The sequence below is a fragment of the Cebus imitator genome, unplaced genomic scaffold (genome assembly GCF_001604975.1).
Source record: "Cebus imitator isolate Cc_AM_T3 unplaced genomic scaffold, Cebus_imitator-1.0 Scaffold461, whole genome shotgun sequence".
NCBI classification, from domain to species: domain Eukaryota; kingdom Metazoa; phylum Chordata; class Mammalia; order Primates; family Cebidae; genus Cebus; species Cebus imitator.
Genome location: NW_016107776.1, coordinates 171,466 through 178,323, shown reverse-complemented (window position 1 = coordinate 178,323; position 6,858 = coordinate 171,466). Strand labels below are relative to the sequence as shown.

At 62.6% G+C, this 6,858-nt stretch overlaps 1 long non-coding RNA gene across 1 annotated transcript; it reads left to right on the top strand.

The window, feature by feature from the left end:
* The first annotated feature begins 4,601 nt into the window (after positions 1-4,601).
* LOC108291615 lies at positions 4,602-6,678 on the top strand. Its single transcript, XR_005197342.1, has 2 exons — positions 4,602-5,225; positions 6,251-6,678. It is a non-coding gene; the product is annotated as an uncharacterized LOC108291615 (long non-coding RNA).
* Positions 6,679-6,858: the final 180 nt, after the last annotated feature.

Sequence of the window (6,858 nt, the reverse complement as noted above, 5' to 3'; positions counted from 1 at the left end):
GTGAGTGGGGGGGCTGTCCCCTGCTCTGTGTGTCCATGAGTGGGGGGCGTCCCCTGTTCTATGTGTCCCTGAGTGAGTTGGGGGGCTGTCCCCTGCTCTGTGTGTCCCTGAGTGAGTGGGGTGGGTCTGTCCCCTGCTCTGTGTGTCCCTGAGTCGGGGGGCTGTCCCCTGTTCTATGTGTCCCTGAGTGGGTGGGGGGGGCTGCTGTCCCCTGCTTTGTGTCCCTGAGTGAGTGGGGTGGGGGCTGTCCCCTGCTCTGTGTCCCTGAGTGAGTGGGGGGGCTGTCCCCTGTTCTATGTGTCCCTGAGTGAGTGGGGTGAGTGGGGGGGCTGTCCCCTGTTCTTTGTGTCCCTGAGTGAGTGGGGGGGACTGTCCCCTGCTCTGTGTGCCCCTGAGTGAGTGGGGGGGGCTGTCCCCTGCTCTGTGTCCCTGAGTGAGTGGGGGCGGCCGTCCCCTGTTCTGTGTGTTCCTGAGTGGGGGGGCTGTCCCCTGCTCTGTGTCCCCGAGTGGGGGGGACCATCCCCTGTTCTGTGTTTCCCTGAGTGGGGGGGACTGTCCCCTGTTCTCTGTGTCCCTGAGTGGGGTGGGGGCTGTCCCCTGATCTGTGTCCCTGAGTGGGGGGCTGTCCCCTGCTCTGTGTTCCCGAGTGGGGGGGCTGTCCCCTGCTCTGTGTCCCTGAGTGGAGGGGCTGTCCCCTGCTCTGTGTCCCTGAGTGAGTGGGGGGGGCTGTCCCCTGCTCTGTGTGTCCCTGAGTGAGTAGGGGGGCTGTCCCCTGTTCTGTGTGTCCCTGAGTGGGGGGGACTGTCCCCTGTTCTATGTGTCCCTGAGTGGGGTGGGGGCTGTCCCCTGATCTGTGTCCCTGAGTGGGGGGCTGTCCCCTGCTCTGTGTCCCTGAGTGGGGGGGCTGTCCCCTGCTCTGTGTCCCTGAGTGAGTAGGGGGGCTGTCCCCTGCTCTGTGTGTCCCTGAGTGAGTGGGGGGGGCATCCCGTTCTGTGTGTCCCTGAGTAGGGGGGCTGTCTCCTGCTGTGTGTCCCTGAGTGAGTGGGGGGGGCCTTCCCCTGTTCTGTGTGTCCCTGAGTGGGGGGGCTGTCCCCTGTTCTATGTGTCCCTGAGTGAGTGGGGTGGGGGCTGTCCCCTGCTCTGTGTCCCTGAGTGGGGGGGCTGTCCCCTGCTCTGTGTCCCTGAGTGAGTAGGGGGGCTGTCCCCTGTTCTGTGTGTCCCTGAGTGGGGCGGCCGTCCCCTGCTCTATGTGTCCCTAGCCTGCTAGGTGCCCCATGGGGGCCAGGATGCTGAGGAGGGAGAAGTCTTCATGGGGACGGTGGCTCCTGTAATATGGAGACAACACTGGCTTCCTGGGGGAACAGCAGGGCAGGGTCCTTAGGTCCCACCATAGGTGCCCAGGCCTGGCTGAGATTCCCCAGTAACCCGAAGGGGCGCCTGGGACAGCCCGATGGCCCCTTGTCCTCCTGTCACCCTCGACCCTGGGCACTGCCCTCCTCAGCCTGGAAACCCGAGCTCCCTGACACCCCCGCCCCTCTCCCTGCCTGTGCCGGGAAGGCTGCTGCTCTCTCAGTCAGCCCTGAAGCCTTTCTTCCCGGCCTCCTCACCCCTCCCTGTGGTCCTTGCCAATCGCCGGAGCCCCGGAAGGTGGGAGACTCTTGGAGAGACGGGGCCCCGGATCCACAGCCCTGGGGTCCCTCACTCACGGGGTCAGATACGCTAACAAAGGCCAAGCGCCCTGCCAAGCAGTGTCCGGGATTGGGGCGGGCATGGGTGTTTGCCTCAGGTCCGGGCTCCGGGATGTCGTGAAGGGCAGGGCGCGGCTGCAGAGGGGACACTGGCTGGAAGCCGGAACTCCCAGCCTCAAGGGCGGAAAGTGTGTGGCCGGCGCGGTGTGCTGGGGCGGCCGTGGCCCCGTTGCCAGGCAGCACCTCCCTGTATGCCAGTTGCCATGGAAACCGCTTCCTGCCCATGTTGCCACGGCGTCCAGATGGCCTCGGGGAGCCTGCTGCGGAGGGGCTGCCCTGTGTCCTTGCCCCTCCTCTGCTGCCCAGGAATGGGCTGGGAGGGCAAAGAGGGCCAGAGGCTGGGACGCCCAGCATGGAGCCCTGAGTCCTTTCTGCGGGAGCCGGGCGGCGGCCCAGGGCAGGGGCCGGTTGGGGCTGTTCTCCTGTCCTCACTGCGCCCTTGAGGTTCCATGCCCCCAGCTTACTATTTTCTATTTTTATTTATTAAGACAGGGTCTTAATAAAGACCTTGCCTAGGCTGGAGTGCAGTGGCGTGATCACGGGTCGCTGCAGCTTCCAACTGGGTACGGGGGATCCTTCCACCTCAGCCTCCCGTGTATTGGGGACCACAGGTAGGCACCACCCTGCCCAGCTAATTCTTTATTATTTATTTTTCTAGAGACTGGGTCTCGCTATGTTGCCCAGGCTGGTCTTGAACTCCTGGCTCAAGTGATCTACCTGCCTCAGCCTCTCAAAATGCTAGTATTACAGGTGTGGGCCACCTCGCCCGTGCTAGGCTGCCCCCAAGCATATCTCAAAAGCCAGGAACAGACCCTGAGAGGATGGAACTCAGGATCACCGGACCAGCCACAGCCCTCAGAGGACCCCATCTCTGGTGTCCCCTATGCTCCTGGCCCACACCCACCCAGGCTGCCTGTCAGGGTCTGTTCACTCACCAGCTCTCAGAGCTACCCTACATGGAGGTTTGGGAGTCCCAGAAAACCTGGAAGAAATGGCAGTGGGCCCTTCATGGGCACTGCCCCTTTATGTCCACCCAGAGCTGGGCTGTGGCCTAAGGTGTGATGCTCCTTTGTTTCAGGAGGGTAAGAGGGGCATGTGGCCTTCGGTCAGGGCTCGTGGGGGCTCCAAGGGTGGTCTAGGGCCTCCTGGGTTCCCCTGGACTCACAGCTAAGAGGAGGGGTCCAAGGGGCACTGTGTGAGGGACGCGGTGCCTGGCAGAGTGCCCCGTCCTATCCAGGGCCAGGGTGGTAAGTGGACACATCCTCTGCCTCCCCACCCTGTGGGGCACCCCTGAGGGGACAGAGAACAGATGGGGGCTGGGTCCTGGGAACGGGGTGTAGGGGAAGGGCAGAGTGTTGGGGATGCTGGGCCCACGACATCCCTGTCCCTGGGACCTTCCCATGTCAGAGGCGAGGCTAGGGATGTAAGGACGCACCCTTTGTTAGCCCTGGCCCCAGCACGGGCAAGCCACTCCCAGCGTGAGGGAGATCGCAGGTCATTTTCTCTCCCTCCCGAGTGAGTCTCTGGACACTGCTTCTCACGTTTTTTATTTAAGAATCAGAAAGATAATAAGAATGTCAAGGAAAAATCCTCTCACAGACAATGCAGCCACATAAATGACTGTCAGCCGGTGTGTCCAGGGCTCCAAGGCCCCAGGAGGTGGCTGTGCTGGGACTGCCAGGCCCCTGGCTCCAGGGTTGCCAGGGTTGAATTGAACATGCCCACCCCTGCCCAGGCCCAGTGACGGCCTGCCCCTGAGGAGCCCACCAGCTTGGCCAGTCCACCTTTTTGGCGCTCCCTGCCCACCTGCCCCTTCTAGTCGGACAGTGGAGCCTGGGAAGACAGTGTGGCAAAGTGCCTGATGGTCAGTGCCAAGGTCATCTCCCAGGTCCTTTCAAGAGCTAGGACTCCTGCCCCGTGCCCATCTGGCATCAATTGGGGTCTAGGCTGCGCATTGGAGCAGGAAACACAGTGCTGGGCTGTGAGCTCCTGGGGGCTGTCCCTGTGGCCCAGGACCCGGCTCCTCGGTTGAGGGGGAAACCAGGGGCAGGTGAGGAGCAGCAGCCCCACTCCAGAATCCCTCCATGCTCACCCCTGGGTCTCCGGGAACTTGTGTGCAGATAGGGGCTGGAGCTGTGGTGCAGTTCCCAGTCTTACCACGAGATGACGACATGCCCCTGCAGACGCAGTGCCCAGAGCAGGCCAGGCGTTCTCGGCAGCTGCAGCCCCAGGGCGTCCACCCAGGAGAAGCACTGGCAGGGCGGGGGCCGTGCTGGGGGGACCCCCTCCCCACTTGGATCTGGAGTTCCTATGGGCCTAGGGCAGGGGTGGCTGGTAGCCAGAAGTCCCCTTGCTGAGTTGAGGGTGTCTGTCCCACGTTTCACATGGAGAGGAATTATCCCAGACTCACCTGGCACTGTCCTGGGGCCCTTGCCTACCCCTCCCAAGGGACTGGGCTCCTGCCTTGGGACCTTCCCAAATATAGTAGGCTTCGGGCAGCCACGGCCTGGCCTCAAGTTGACCCACCTGTCAGTGGCCAGCTGGGGCTGGAAAGGGCTCCCAGCTCCCGTCCAATGTCACGACTGCCCCTGAACAGCGTGTGGCAGCTGCTGTGGCCTAGACCAGTGAGTTTGTGGCTGGAGAGTGACCCAGATGTAGACGTGGCTCTCAGCTAGGAGAGTCCATCTGGAGGAAGAACCAGGAACCAGAGGGATGCTGGGTTCCCAGCCTGCAGGAGGCCAGATTAGGGTTAGCAGGGCCCCTGCAGGGACTCCAAGAGGCAAACCACATGGAGAGTCACCTGAGAGCGGATGACAGAGGCTGCATCTCCAATTGCTGCTTCAGCCATCAGATCAGGGGAGGGCGGGAGGCTGGCCCTGGCTCTGCCCTGGGAGATGCCACCGGGCCTTGGTCTGGGGTGGAGGGCTGGCAGGAGGCTGGGTATGGCCACTGCTCTGGAGTGACCATAGATTTCTGCCCTGCTTGCCTCATTCTTCTCCTGAGGGCCCCAATGGGACACTTGAGAGGGTTACTGGGGCCAGGGCTGGGGAGCGCTCTCAGCGCTGGCCTTCTGGGGCCCTGTGTCCTCTCTGCCCCTTTCTGACCTGGACCTGGGCTGGGGCCTCTGCCTTCCCCCAGGCCTGGAGACAGGCCATTTTGGAGGCCCTCAGGCCCGACGAGCCTGCTCCTTGGAGCCAGGCTGGGGGCTGGGCTGTATCCTGGTGGGATGGGGGAGCTGGAGTGTGGGGTGGGAGTGGGGCTGGGAGCAGGTGGAGGTTGGTGCCTCAGGCTCTGGGGAATGGACCTGGGATGACTGGAGGGTGGAGAAGGGCCTCTCTCAACCCTGGGCTTTGGGGTGTGAGCCCAGCCCTGCTCCCAGGCAGGCAGCCTCCTGCAGCCCCAGGTTCCCATGTTGATGGAGCTGTGATGAAAGGTGCCGGGGCCACCCTTGCCTTTGCATAGACGCACAGCCGAGAAGTCACACTCTGCTGCCCAACTGTGGGGTTTCAAGCCCCACTGCAGCCTCCAGGCGGGCCCTTGGACAGCAGGGCCTCTTGGGGGGAGGAGGGGACACTGGGAATTCGGGGACCAGGTGGGGAAAAGAGAGAAGGGAGGCGCACAGTTGTGTGGGCACCCGCCCCTTCCTGAGCTGACTGTGGTCCTCCCAGCGCACCCCACTCCAGTCTTCTGGGCCGGCTGCCAGGGGGTGCTGCTTGAGGCCGATGCCTCCCTAGAAGAAGGTCTCACCTTCAGAGCCAGCCTTTGAGGCCCCTGGTGACCTAAGCCTGTTGCTCTTGACCTTGAGTTTGCCTAGGTCAACTGAGAGCCTGCTCTTTGGGCCTCAGTTCTCCCATCCCCAGGGAGCAGGTCCTTTGTTCCCTGACAAGACCCCTCCTCGCTGAGCCACCACTGCTGCCAGGGTTCTGATGGGCGGATGTCCCTCAGAGGGTGGCTCTGGGCCCTCAGGCAACCAGCTACTCGGGTGGGGAGTGGTTTGCATGTGAATGGTGTCACTCTTGGGTCCTTTGGTTGAAGCTGGCTCTGCTGAGCGCAGCCTGCAAACATTTTTAGAAAAACTCAATCCACAGGCTGGGGATTTCTGCTTCCCCCCAACCCAAACGGCCCCCAGCCAGCCAGAGAGCCACTAGAATCCAGTTGCTAGCAGCTGCCAGCAGGAAACCCACTCACAGATGGGCAGCCCATCCCCCCAGCTGGCTCCACCTCTCCGCCCCTCCGCTGACCAACCCGGCTGCCCCTCGGGTGGGTGTGGCCGCCCTGCTGCCCCTACCTGCTCCCTGACCCTATGCTGGGCCTCGCCTCCCCCGGAGCCACTCTGCTGCCTGACCTTGTGATGTCATGGGTCCTCTGGGCATTGGTGCAGTCGGTGGGGTCAGTTTTGGCCAGCAGGTGGGGGGCGGTTGACATAAATCCTCCTCCCTCTCTGCTGTTCCGCTTCCCTCCTCCTGCCCAGCTTCCCTGCCGTTTCCCCACTCCGGCCCCAGGTTGCACTGCTCAGAAAGGTGTTGCTGCCCGCTCGTGCACAGGTCGGATTTTCTTGGGAGCTTGGGCTGAGACCCTGACCGGCCCTCCCACCAACCACCTACACCACCACCCAGCCAGCCAGCAACAGGACCAGGAGTGGTCAGGAGGGAGCCCCCGCGACCACCCACCGCGCCACCCCAGCCAGCCAACTCTGCCCGCCCAGGGCCGTGAGCTGGAGATGCCAGGACTCCCTGGAGGCAGTGTGGGGCATTCTTCTTAGTAAGTCCTGAGTCGATGATAAAGGGCAGTATCAACCCCTCGCTAATGCGCAGTGAGCGGGTTCCCATACAGGGGAGACGTTTAATTTATCTAGGGAACTGGACGAAAGTTATAAAAATGGTAATTTCTTGGAGATTCAATTACGTGTTTTCATTGTTACCCTCAGTAATCAAGGAAATGATTTTTCACAAAAGGCTGTGAGATGATACCGATCTCAGGAGAGGATCTGGGCTGGGTGGGGGCTTTGGGGATGAAAAGGAGGGCAGCGTCTGCTGGGGACAGGCAGGGCAAGTGGAGCTGAGCTGCTCGGTCCCCCAGCTCCTCCAATCCCCCAGCTCCTCCAGCCCCC